The sequence below is a fragment of the Piliocolobus tephrosceles genome, chromosome 6, assembly GCF_002776525.5.
Source record: "Piliocolobus tephrosceles isolate RC106 chromosome 6, ASM277652v3, whole genome shotgun sequence".
Lineage (NCBI taxonomy): Eukaryota > Metazoa > Chordata > Mammalia > Primates > Cercopithecidae > Piliocolobus > Piliocolobus tephrosceles.
In genome coordinates, this window is record NC_045439.1 from 16,832,263 (window position 1) to 16,844,473 (window position 12,211).

A 12,211-nucleotide genomic window follows, 5' to 3' on the forward strand; every position below is an offset into this window, starting at 1 on the left:
TACCAGCAGTCCTAGCTACTCTGGAGGCTGAGGCAGGAGAACCACTTGAGCCTGGGGAATTCGAGGTTGCAGTGAGCTATGATCAAGTTACTGTTCTCCAGTCTCAGAGCAACAGGGCAAGACCCTGTCGAAAAAAAGAAAGAAGAAAGGAAGAAAGATCTCCTTCTGACCCTCTACGAGTACAATTTGCATGGTATTAAGAAATGAGGACATAAAAGCATTTAAATCATCTGGTCCCTATTACGTTAGGGAAAGAAAAGATATCCTCAGCATTTTAAGACGAACCTCTCAAAAACTACTCAGAGTGGCAAGCGCATATAATCTACAGTGTCGTTTGACAAGATTGCTCTTCCTAGTCACCACCCACCAAAAGGGAAGGCTCAGAGCTGATTGACTGGCAAGCCATTCATTTTCTGTGAAATAAGGGAAGCACTGGGGGCTTAAATGGTAAGGCTATCAAGTATCTTACATCCAAACAGCTACTTTAAAATGACTGCCACACAGGTCATGGTTTTACCGGATAGTAATATTTGCTATTTTAAGGTTCAATACGGTACCTTGTAGACACTGAAAACTCCAGGGATTTTTCTTGGCGGTGATAACAACTAGAGATAACATAAATTGCCTCTTATTTTGGTAACAAAGAGTTGGCATGTTTTTGGTCACTATGGAGGTATCTTAATAGAGTACACCAAAAATATAGGTAATGTATTAGTCCATTTTCATACTGCTGTAAAGGACTGCCTGAAACTGGGTAATTCATAAAGGAAAGAGGTTTGACTGACTCACAGTTCAGCATGGCTGGGGAGGCCTCAGGAAACTTACAATCACGGCAGAAGGCAAAAAGGAAGCAAGGCACCTTTTTTTTACAAGGTGGCAGGAAGGAGAAGTGTCGAGTAAAAGCAGAAGAGCACCTTATAAACCCATCAAATCTTGTGAGACCTCACTATGAGGAGAACAGCATGGGGGAAACTGCCCTCAGGATTCAATTACCTGCACTTGGTCTCTTCCTTTGCATGTGGGGATTGTGAGGATTATGGGGATTACAATTCAAGATGAGATTTGGGTGGGGACACAAAGCCTAACCATATCAGGTGAAGTATGACGCCCGCTGTGTAGCCATTACGAATTTTGATGTATTTTCATAAGATTATTGTTATTATTAGATGAGCATTTGTTGCAACAGAAGAGTTCACACCACTCACCCAACTTCCTGTAATGTTAATGTCTCAAATAACCATGACACATTTACCAAAACTAAAAAATCACCACTGATACAGACTATTAACTAAACTACAGACTTCATTTGGATTTCCCCACCATTTCTTGTGAATGACAGACTTTAGCACCAATTTGAGCTAGAGGGTCCAAACCGCCACAGCAGAACTACATTAATTCAGACTGGCTGGGACTAAACATAGAGATGGCTCAAACAAGCTCTAACATCTACCACTAGGCATGCCAATACTTTGCATGCATGATCTAACTTCATCCTCCACGAACATCCAGGTAGAGGGAGGGTAGTGGATACCGTCACATGCACTTTGCAGATACAACCGTGGGGCCTGGGATACAAAGCAACATGTGGAAGACAGCTGAGCTGGGAGACAACAGAGCCCAGACGTGACCTAAGACATCTCTGATTCAAAAACCCGCGATCACGACCACAACGGTACAGGCTGAAGTGCACCTAACCCAGCTGTGATGCAGAGAACGCCTCTTTCCACCAGCGGTCTTGCCCAGGACCCACCTTCCAAAGGTCATCTGGATCAACTGTGGCGGGTGACCCTACATGGGAGGTTGTCCCATAACAATGACATGTGCCTCTCAATGAGATGGGGTGTTCTGTGATGTGTGGAATCAGTTTCCACCCTTGACACCCCAACCCTGCGTGTCGCAGGAGAAGCCCTCCTGGTCTCCGGCAGCCTCTGCGGCTCTCCTTCCTCCCGGGGTGGGAGTGGGGCGGCCCGCGGCTGGCCTGCTCCTGGGCCAGAGCAGCTGGGAGGAGCGCAGTGCAAACATCCCCACACGCCTTTTGCTTTCTTTCCTGAGTGGTTTAAGGCTTAATTAACGTGTGTAAAGTGATCTGAAATGCGGGAATAAAAAGAGCTGGGGAAGTGCGGAGTGTGGATGATTACCTGAGGCGAGACAGCTGAGAAAGGGAGGCTAAGGGAGACAAAGGAGGGCCTGGAGAGGCTGGGAGAGGCCTTCGCGCAGCAGCCAGCTGGTTGGCTGAGAGCCAGATTGGGCTGGTTTTTGGCAGCGTTCTGCCCCATGCTTTCCTCTCAAGGCCTTCTTCACAGCCCTGCTTGGGAGTCAGACCCCAGGATAAATGATTCCTAAAGGGCCTGAGCCAGAACTGAGAAGGGGGTCTGAGAAACACAAACTGTGGGCAATTCCATGACTGGGTCTGTAAGAGCTGGGGATGAGATGTCACTCATTAGCCACTATTGCCAGAGCAAGCCCATTGGCAGATTACTGGGTTTGGTCAACGAAGGAATAAATGTGATAGATACCAGAGAGACAAAGGAATCAAAGTGAGTTTTGTCCATTCCTCTTGACAAGCATAGATTCATAGGACTGATTTAGTGCTGTCATCGCTACGAGGCAATAAATCCCTTATAAAATGGTGGGTAAAAGTAATGACATCCAAGTCACGTGTGATTTCACCATCTCCTAAGCCTGCATTAGTAAAAGGGTGAGGCTATCGATTTCAGGGGAATGTTAAGGCTTGTGACTTCATAGGGTGAAGACGGGTGGCATTTTATTGCAATTGGAAGCATACAAAGAAGCAAGTGGAAAATCTTTCTTTCAGGATAAGCTGATACCACCTGTATCTAGAAAGCTGGGGAGTGTTCCGGGGATCTTTCCAGTACAGTGAGGATTTTGGTGCCTCCCTGTGTGTATATAAACGGTGGCGGTATATACAGCCTGTTCTAAACTGCTTATGATGATGGAGGGGAAAAAAGTTTGTTTGGATAATCCAAAGTTTATATTGGACTTTCATCGTGTTTTAACGTCATGCTTGGGCTAATAGTTGCGCAGTTATCCGTCTTCTGAGCCTGCAAACCGAGGGTGGGGCTGCTGGTGGTACCCAAGCTTGGCAATCCAAGTGAAGAGAAGGATCCTCGCTTCCCCTGGCTTCAGTTAGGGAAGTTCAGAGGACCCTAATTGTCCTGGCATGGGGTCAAGTGCCCAGCATGCCAAGTGCCCACCCTGGGCCCAATTCTATGGTCGTGCTATAAGAAGCCTGTTCCCACTCAACACCAGGACCATTGCGTGGAATGAGAAATCCCCCCAAAAGGAGCCAGGTTGCCACCCTGCTTTGTGTCTACTGCAACTGAGCAGTTAAAGTGGCCAGAAGACACTGTTGTGCTCGGCCTGTTGCAAGAGCAGCCAGGACCCCCCGTAGTTATCCACTGTGTTCTTTTCTAGGCATTGCACTTCTGATGGATTCCTCCGAGAGTTGTGTCTGTGTGATGCGTTCGGTGTGTGTAACGTCACACATCACCCATGGGTCACTGAAGGGTCATCTGAAGCCACCAATGATGAATTCTTTCAGGTCTGCTTCTGAACTAGGATAATAGTTACCTCTTAATAAGTCACCCTGCCTTCTGATATCTAAAACATTTTGGATCTAAATAATCCTCCATACACTTTCTAGAATGATCCTGATAAAACACAGTCTTTTACAATGTGATGGTTAATTTTACGTGTCAACTTGCCTGAGCCACGGGGTGTCCACATATTTGGGTAACCATTATTCTGGGTGTGTCTGTGAGGGTGTTTTTCAGATAAGATTAACATTTGAGGCCAGGTGCAGTGGCTTATGCCTATACTCCCAGCACTTTAGGAGGCCAAGGCAGCCAGGAGTTTGCGACCAGCCTGGCCAACATGGCGTAACCCCATCTCTACTAAAAATACAAAGATAAGCCCGGCATAAGCCAGGCATGAGGGTACATGTCTGTAGTCCCAGCTACTTGGGAGGCTGAGGCAAGAGAATCGCTTAAACCTGGGAGGCAGAGGTTGCAGTGAGCCAAGATCACACCACTGCACTCCAGCCTGGGTGACAGAGCAAGACTGTCTCAAAAAAAATAATAATAATAATTAACATTTGAATAGGTAGACTAAGAAAGCAGACACCCACCCTAATGTGAGTGGGCCTCATTCAATCAGCCGAAGGCCCAACTAGAACAAAAGGCTGGCCCGCCCTCTAGTAAGAGGGACTACCTCCTCCTGCCTGACTGCTTCCAGCTGGGACACTGGTTTTTTTCCTGCCTTCAAACTCAACTGAAACATCAGCTCTTCCTGGATCTGGAGTTTGCTGGCCTTCAGACTGGAACTACACCACTGACTCTCCTTGGCCTACAGCTCGCTGGGTGCAAATCTGAGGACTTGTCAGCCTCCTTAATCACATGACCCAAATCCTTATAATCAATCCCTTTTTTCTCTCTCTATATTATAATAAATACATCCTACTGGTTCTGTTTCTCTGGAGAACTCTGACTACTATAAATACCTTTTTATTTATTAACTTTATTCATTCATTAAAAACATTTATTGAGCACCTACTATGTACCAGTCACTGTTTTATGTTCTTATAAATTATCATTGAATAGAGCAAAGATTCCTGGCCCTGTAGAACTTTATTCGTGTGTGTGTGTGTGTGTGTGTGTGTGGTGGAACAGATAATGAATAATAAAAATAATAAGTAAATAGTAATGTATTAGAAAGTGGTAAGGGAAAGGGAAGAAAGAAAAAAGCAGGATGAGGAGGAGGAAGAGACATTGGGAAGGCAACATTTAAGCAAAGGCTAAAGGGAGATAAAGGGGTTTCCCATGTAGAAATCATAATCAAGTTCAAAGCCTGGTGGACTCTGGATCCTGCTGGCCCCTCCAGCAGGATCTACAGACGCCGCCTCATCCGAAGCCTTCACTTTAGCATCACTGCTCCCCACGCAGTGCGCTGGCCTGCCTCGCATCTTCATCCACACATGCCTTTGCCCAGGATATCCTCTCCAGTGGGGACTTTCTTTTCCCCACTCTCATATGCATTTCAGGGAAGTCACCCAGAAACTAATCCCAGCAGAGAGCCAAGAACGTCCTCACGCTGGACAGTTAACAGGAAGTGGCAGTGTTACCTGAGCCCAGGGCCTAGTCACCTGACAGAAGCCTCTGCCAGATGCAGCCACTGCTAGAGATGCCATCAAAGGCAGGAGGGACACAATGATGGTCTCTGGCTTCTATCTTCTTTTCTTCCTCCACTCCTCCAGTGCCCCTCATTGGCCATATCCAGCCACCAACCAACTGACCCAAGCGTCTGTGAAACTCATCCTGCCAGAGACAGCTCCTGGCAACACAGAGCAAAGGGCAGGCGTGGAATGGCTTAGAAGACAACTGGCCCAGGACCAGGGCAGTTGGTGTTTGAATATAGAGCCCCAGTGATTTCAGTGCCCGTTTGGAGGTTCTAGCAGGGGAGCACAGCGATTCGTACACCCTTGACCAAAGCCCAGTTCTCCTCTATCAGGGATGGTCGTCCTCTTCGATGGAGTATGCAGCTTCAGGAGGGACGCAGATGGAGCGGTGAAGGAGAAAGGGGACACCTGCCTAGCCAGCCAGATCAGCTGAATCAACCCTGGGGATCAATGGGATGACAGATGTCGCAGCCAGATTGCCCTCATATCCCTGGTGTCATGATTTTACGGCTCCACTGGTACCACTGCACTGCAATTGTTTGCCTGTCTATGGGCTCCATACGATAGGTGTGCTTGAAAACTTTATTTTTTCTACCCAGAGCCTAGAACAGTACCTTGCTCATCATTTGATACACACACAATTGGATGAATGGATGGACAAATGAATGAATGAATGACAGTTTCTTCTGACCAGTACCTCTTCTGGTGTGCTCTAGCTTTGAGCTAGAGGTGAACTCAGCTCACCACCAGCATTTCTTCCCAGCTTCTCATCATTTGCTACTGGGGCTAAGATTGCTTTGAGCCTAGCATTTGCAATATTTGCCAGGCACATGGATGGTGTGACTATAAAGTAATTAGACCAGTTTTCAACAAAGGGATCAAATGAATTCATCAAGTAAGTTTTGCTTTAATCCTTCCAGGAAGGTCAGACACATTTTCCAATGTATAGCCATGCCTAGCCCCGTCCTTGTGAACTGCACGAGAAAAGGAATGAATCACTTTTCAGCATGAAATGTTTCTTTTTTTTTTTTTTTCAGCTAAATGTCACCCAGCCCGTCACCTGGCTGGCATTTAAGGACATATCATCAGAGAAGTTACATTTCCTTTTGGCAGAGAGGAGGAGGAAGGGGTCGGCCACACACAGAACTGGGTGTTGACTTTACCATGGGTGCAGGAGGGCTGAGAAGGGATGTCCTAGAGACCCATCAAAGTTCCAGGTGTCATCAGGTCTGGATAGAGACACCCTGGATCCCACTAATAGGCCACCTTATATATGAATTTCCAGAGTTTTTGAGGCCTTTCGGTGCTGGGACTGCTCATAGCAACCCAAGTTCAATTTGAGAAAACACTACTCCTCCATGTGTCAAGTGGAGTCAGTTCTTAATTTCTGATAAAGAGCAAAAAGACATACGGGGGATGAGGCATTGCTCAGCCTCAGAGTTTGAAGTTCTCTGTCTGCCAGGTTGCCCTGGGCAGCTCCAGGACAGAAATCTGACCAGTGTGGGTGGGTCTTCCTAGCCATCTTTCTCATTTTAGCAGAGACTAACATATTTCCAACAAGCCTCATATTTCCTTGCTGGCAAATTGCTGCTCTGAGACAGGTAAGAAATGATGACTAAAAAAACCTACCTGCATTTTTGTTTCAGATGCTTCATTTTCCGCAGTACTTACAGAGAGATAGTTGGGAGGCCAGGTGATGCACTCAAAAAACAGGGCTTGTTGGAAGCAGAGACAGGATGGGATTCCAGCTGCTCTGCTCACCAGCCATGTGATTTTTGAACAAGTCAGTTTACCTTTTGGGACCTCCAATTTCTCATTTGAAAATTGCAGATTATTGTATCTGCTTTCTCACAGAGATGTGGTAAAGATCGCATGAGATGTATGTGCAAGTAATTTAAGATTGACAAATGTAACGTATGACAACTAGTTTTTTGTGTGGATACAAGGCATCAGAGAAAGTGCCTTTGATGTTTCATTAATACTAAAAATCTTCCATTACACTTGTTTAGCTAAAATTGGAAAGGGGGAGGGCAAGAGTACTTTTCAAAGGGACTTTTTCTGCTTCAAAAATAGAAATCAGAAAGCACATATTTGATTTTCCTTATGGTGTAAACCACAGTGCCAGACAGAATTGTGACCTTCAAACTTGGTGATACCAAAGACTGAAAAAAATCTCCCAGTCTTGAAGCCTTTCAAACAGGCTTTTCGAACTAAAGCACTTTTATTTTGAATTAAGGGCTAATAGAATTGTCCTCTTAAATGAGCACTTGCAAGATTAAAAGTTGCTTTCCAGGTGGGCTGCAGTAAATGAATGTGCCAAGAGGTTGCTGAAAGCTCTTTTGGGGGCAAACGAGAGGAATCTGATATGAGTTCGTGTAACAAACACCCTTTCCCCTTTGTGAAAGAGAAACCTGGAATTTAGAGTCTTCCTAATTGTACATGAGCTGATTTGTGTATACATCTAGGATCATAATTTACTTTCAGTTTACTGAATTTGTGAATTTTTGCATTTGTTTTAATTTGTAATTAAGTTTTCTCTATGAGGCACGCCATATGCCACCATTAATTCTTTCTCGTTGATTTCTTAGGAGATACATGAGTGCATATTTTGATGCAATTTTTGAGGTCTTTTGAAAATCAAATGACTACATGTTTAGCCATATGGGGCTTTGTTATTTAAAAGAGCATATTATAAAGTAAAAGAAAGCGAAATGCAAAAGGGCCTGTCAACAGGGGGAAAATATTGGGAATAACAGTTTAAAACATTGTTTTAAACACACGCATTTTCAACCTTTTTTCTTTTTAGCGTTATATTTGTGAAATCTATCTTTATCGATCCCGTACCGCGTCTCATCGTCTGTGAACGGCCAATGTCACCAGTGCACCGGGCAAACCTCTGTCTGCGAGGTACTGCCCCTACGCTTACCCTGGGGCTGCAGATCCTAGCATCTGCCTTCTAAGAGTTCAGTTGGAGCCAATGTCTTTCTTTTGAACATCTTGTGCCAGGATTTGAAATTAAGCTCCAGTTCATCCGCACACCCCGCGGCCGCTTTCGCAAGGGGCCGAGGGGGTGGCGGCCTCGCCCGGGGACTCGCGGCGCTGGGAGCTGCCTGCCCTCGGTGCGGGCTGCAGACCGGGCCGCGAGGCGGGCGCGCGGCGCGCACTAGGACCCAGCAGGGCTCCAGGCCCGGGTGGGAGCCGCGCCGCCGACCCCGGGCAGGCGCCGGGCGCAGGAGCCGGGGTTCCGGCCGCGATCTGCTGCAGCTCGGCCGGGAGACGGCGCGACCCGGCGGCGGGGCCACCCGCGAGTCCAGCGTCGCCGCAGCCCCCCAATGCGGCCGCGAGAAGCAGCGGGGGGGCAGGCGATTGAAGGTAACGAAAATGGGGCTCATTTCCTGCCTCCTAATCTGCTCGGGTTTAGCATTGCCACGAGAAGCCCTCAGTGTTCAGGCTGCTGCATTTTTGGGGCACCCTTTGATATTTTTTTGAAGGTGTCCGCCCCCCTATTTCCACCTGGTTTCAGATTGATTTATAGCTTGCAGCCCAAATGGGAAAGATCCAGCCATGGCAAGTTGCTTATTTTCATTAGTTTTGTCTCAAAAGTAAGTTCATTAAAAAAAAAAAAAAAGTTTCTTAGGAATGTGTGGATAGTCGCTTTTTAAATTTTTTCTAAAAAATTGCAGACAAATGGATATTTATAAAAATAATCAAATAATTGATGCAATTCTGTTAATTACTTTTAGGGAAGCCACTTCTGTGGGCTCCCCGGGCGTTACTTTTATTTTCAAGGAAGGAACGTGTTAAATGTGGAGTTTGTTTGGCTGGGCAGAGTTTACAGCATTGCTGTCGCAACTGTTTTGCTATCAATTATAAACAGTGTCAAATCTATGGGCAGTTTCAGCCTCTTTTCAATACTGTAACGGGTTATCCTGATATGACATCTATAGATGAGTTTCCACTGAGGGTAATAAGATTTCTCTTTTTGGAGAAACATTGTTTTGAGGGGAAAACCATGATTGCCGGCTGGGAAGGCTGAAGAGACTGTTTTTCATGCTTTGTTTATACTCCCGGGATGACATTTGGGGAAGGGAAATGCAATCTTTCTCGGGAGCTTTTAATTGTGGGATTATAAATTTATTTAATTTATTAGTTTCAATTGGTTGGGCTCGGGGAGCCCTCCGTCACAGGCTGTGCTTGAGGTGACACATTTGCTAGCAGTTGGGACACATGATTGCAAATGTAAAATGTGCCTCACCCGAAAGGACTGGTCTGCTGAAAGCTCCCGTGTGGAGCTGTCGTAGGCAGGGTGCGACTGCCTCATTGAGGAAAAAGGGAATCGGTTTTCTTTAGCTAAGGAAGACATCCTGTTATATTCCTTTTGTTCCCTGTTTTTCATTGATCGCCGGCTCTGCCTTGGAGAGGAGAGCAGCTCGGAGGGTGCAGAGCTCTGAAGGCTGCAAGAATGACTGGAGCCCACTTTAACTCTCACACTGATTGGTCAGTTAGATTGAGACTTATGAAAACAATCACCCAAAACCTTCTTTTAAAATCGTGCTGTAGTTTCACATAGCCCTCTTGTGCACAGATTTCTGCAGGGTCGATTTTTCATTCGGGTGCAGTTTGCTCGAGATACCTTTATGTTTAATTTTTTTGTTGTTTCTATCCAGATAAAGTAGGCCATTTTGGTGACAAATTTCTTTGCAGACGTAAGCTACTAGCTTACACGTATAGATACAGCACTTTACAATACATTCGCAATGATTTCTGCTCATAAGTTGTAGAATGCCAAGTTGTTCAACTTAGAATAATGATTCCTAACTGGTTTTGGATCTGAGTCTTTAAAAAGGACCATCAGTAGATGGATGCTTAACTGTATCATTACTTTGATAATTTAAGTGCCTTGTGCATTAGCACGTTTCATGCACTAAGTCTAAAACTGTGACAGTGAAAGGAAAAGACAATGAAAAGAAAACAATCAAAATCAGCCTGCACACTATTCTAAGAGATTGTGGCATCTGCTTTGAGGATAATGCATTGCACATCCAAGAAGAAGGGCATTCTGCACCATATAAAAATATGAATTAGTAAACATTGTGCAATGTTGTATCTGTACAAACCGTAAACATCTTCATTTGAGCCTTTAAAGCGATTTCATTAAAGAAGCACTGTCCAAGAAGTTGTTAAATGTATAAACACTTTTCTGATTGGCTTAAAAATTTAGACACAGGAAGTGGATTGTATCTAATAACTGATGAGTAGAGACATGGTTGTCATGGAAACCGAGAGGAGTAACCCCACCCCACCCCCACTACACATACATACTCTACCATGACCACCACTTAAAAAGAAACAAAAACAAAAACAAAACCTGCATGTCATCACAGATGCCTGGAGAACATGTTGGCTTCCCTAAGCTTTCCCACAGCATCTGTTGAAACCTGAGATCGTGCCTGTCAAATCAAGGTCATTTTACAACAACAACCCAAAATGTGGTCTCCTAGATTTCATAACTGTATTTTTATTGGAAATATTTGAGGAAACAGCCTTAAACCAAGGATGAGCCCCCAGGCTTACTTTGCATTTTGCCACCTCTGAGCTGTGCAAGGGAAGGCTGGGAACAATGTATTTGAACACTTAATTGTGGAATCAAACTGATTTGTGTGTCTACCGTTAGAACAAAACTCTTTTGAGAGTCAGAAAGGTTAGAATGTTACCTGTGGATGAGGAGTCATCTGGGGAAGTTATAATGAGGTGTTTGTGTTTGCAAGAGGGTTCAAAGTTGAACTCAAGCAATAGAACTTACAGACTGGTGGCCTTTTAGAACCCTGCTCTAAGGCTGCGTTTGTGTGTGGGGTGGTGGGGGTAGGGGGGTGAAGGGGAGGGATGAAGATTGCCTGGTACTTTGGGAAACAGAGGGTGTTCTCAGAAGCTAACCAGGGAAAGGAAAATTTAAATGAAAATAAGAACTGCTTCATAATTGTCATTATTATTATCCAGTTGACTTATGATAGAAAAGTTTCCTGTTTTGTAGATGGGGAAGAGTGCTTTTGTTTTTAGGATAATTGAGATGTTCCCAGTATCAAAATTGCAAATATTTCCAGTATCTTGGTAATGATTTCCATGAGGACTATATAGAAAAAAGTTTGGAGACCTCCCCTCCCCCTAGCCTCCACCCCGCCCCCGGTTCATTTTGCTAAGCAAAAAATAACCAAAGAGGCCCTGTCCTAAATTTTGACTTTGAAGATCAACATGGAACCTTGTAAAATATAAAGCAAATACATTCCTTATATTTTTCTAATCTTGTTAATGGCATTCTTCAGATTTTCTGTTCTTGATATTCATTTAGAAATGTCTTCCTTCAAGTCATGGCAATTTAAAGCATTGAATAGCTTTATCTTAATTAATAATGGTCAGTTTTAAAACTTGTTCAGTTAACAATTTGGTCTTTTTAAAAAGTAGGAAATTTCCCTTATTTTCATCAACTAATTGCATGGGGAGTGGGGAGGAGAAGAGTCCTAACTCTATTTTAATGTTTATTTAATATTGTGCATGTATGCTATAGAAATATGTACTTTAGAAGTCAAATATTTCACAACATGGGATTATGAAATATATGCTAAATCACTCAGATATTTAACTGATTGGAACTTGGTAAAGAAGATTAAGTTTAATGGCACAACTGGTCTCTTTTAGCAAGGATTTCCTGTAGGGAGCTTTCTTATCTACCAGTGTGTTCCTTGGCAGGAAACATGTCGGTTGCTTGTTTTTACAAACTGAAGGAAGTGAATGGGATTTGTTGGTTTCTAGAATCTACCTTCATTCTCTATTGTCTTTCAAATAGTTGGCTCAGAACACTTCATTTTGAAAGGGGCTTTGGAGGGGTACAATTCATTCTCTGCAAACCTGCGGCATTTAGGTTTATTTCTTTCTGATTTTGGAATTAGGAAAATTGATCATGGTACGACCATGTGCAACTTATTTTCCTAATACAAATGAACAAGATGTTCAATAGCATTC

General features: G+C 44.3%; 1 protein-coding gene across 7 annotated transcripts in view; it reads left to right on the top strand.

Moving 5' to 3' along the window:
• Nucleotides 1-8,375: 8,375 nt before the first annotated feature.
• Nucleotides 8,376-12,211, top strand: part of FOXN3 (forkhead box N3) — a 473,349-nt gene continuing 469,513 nt past the window's right edge. For 5 of the 7 annotated variants that reach the window (XM_023205414.2, XM_023205413.2, XM_023205418.2 and 2 more), the window contains exon 1: nucleotides 8,376-8,566. The gene's annotated coding sequence lies outside the window, so the exon portion shown is untranslated. The remainder of the gene's footprint in view (nucleotides 8,567-12,211) is intronic. The other 2 variants (XM_023205419.1, XM_023205421.1) reach the window with 1 other exon arrangement.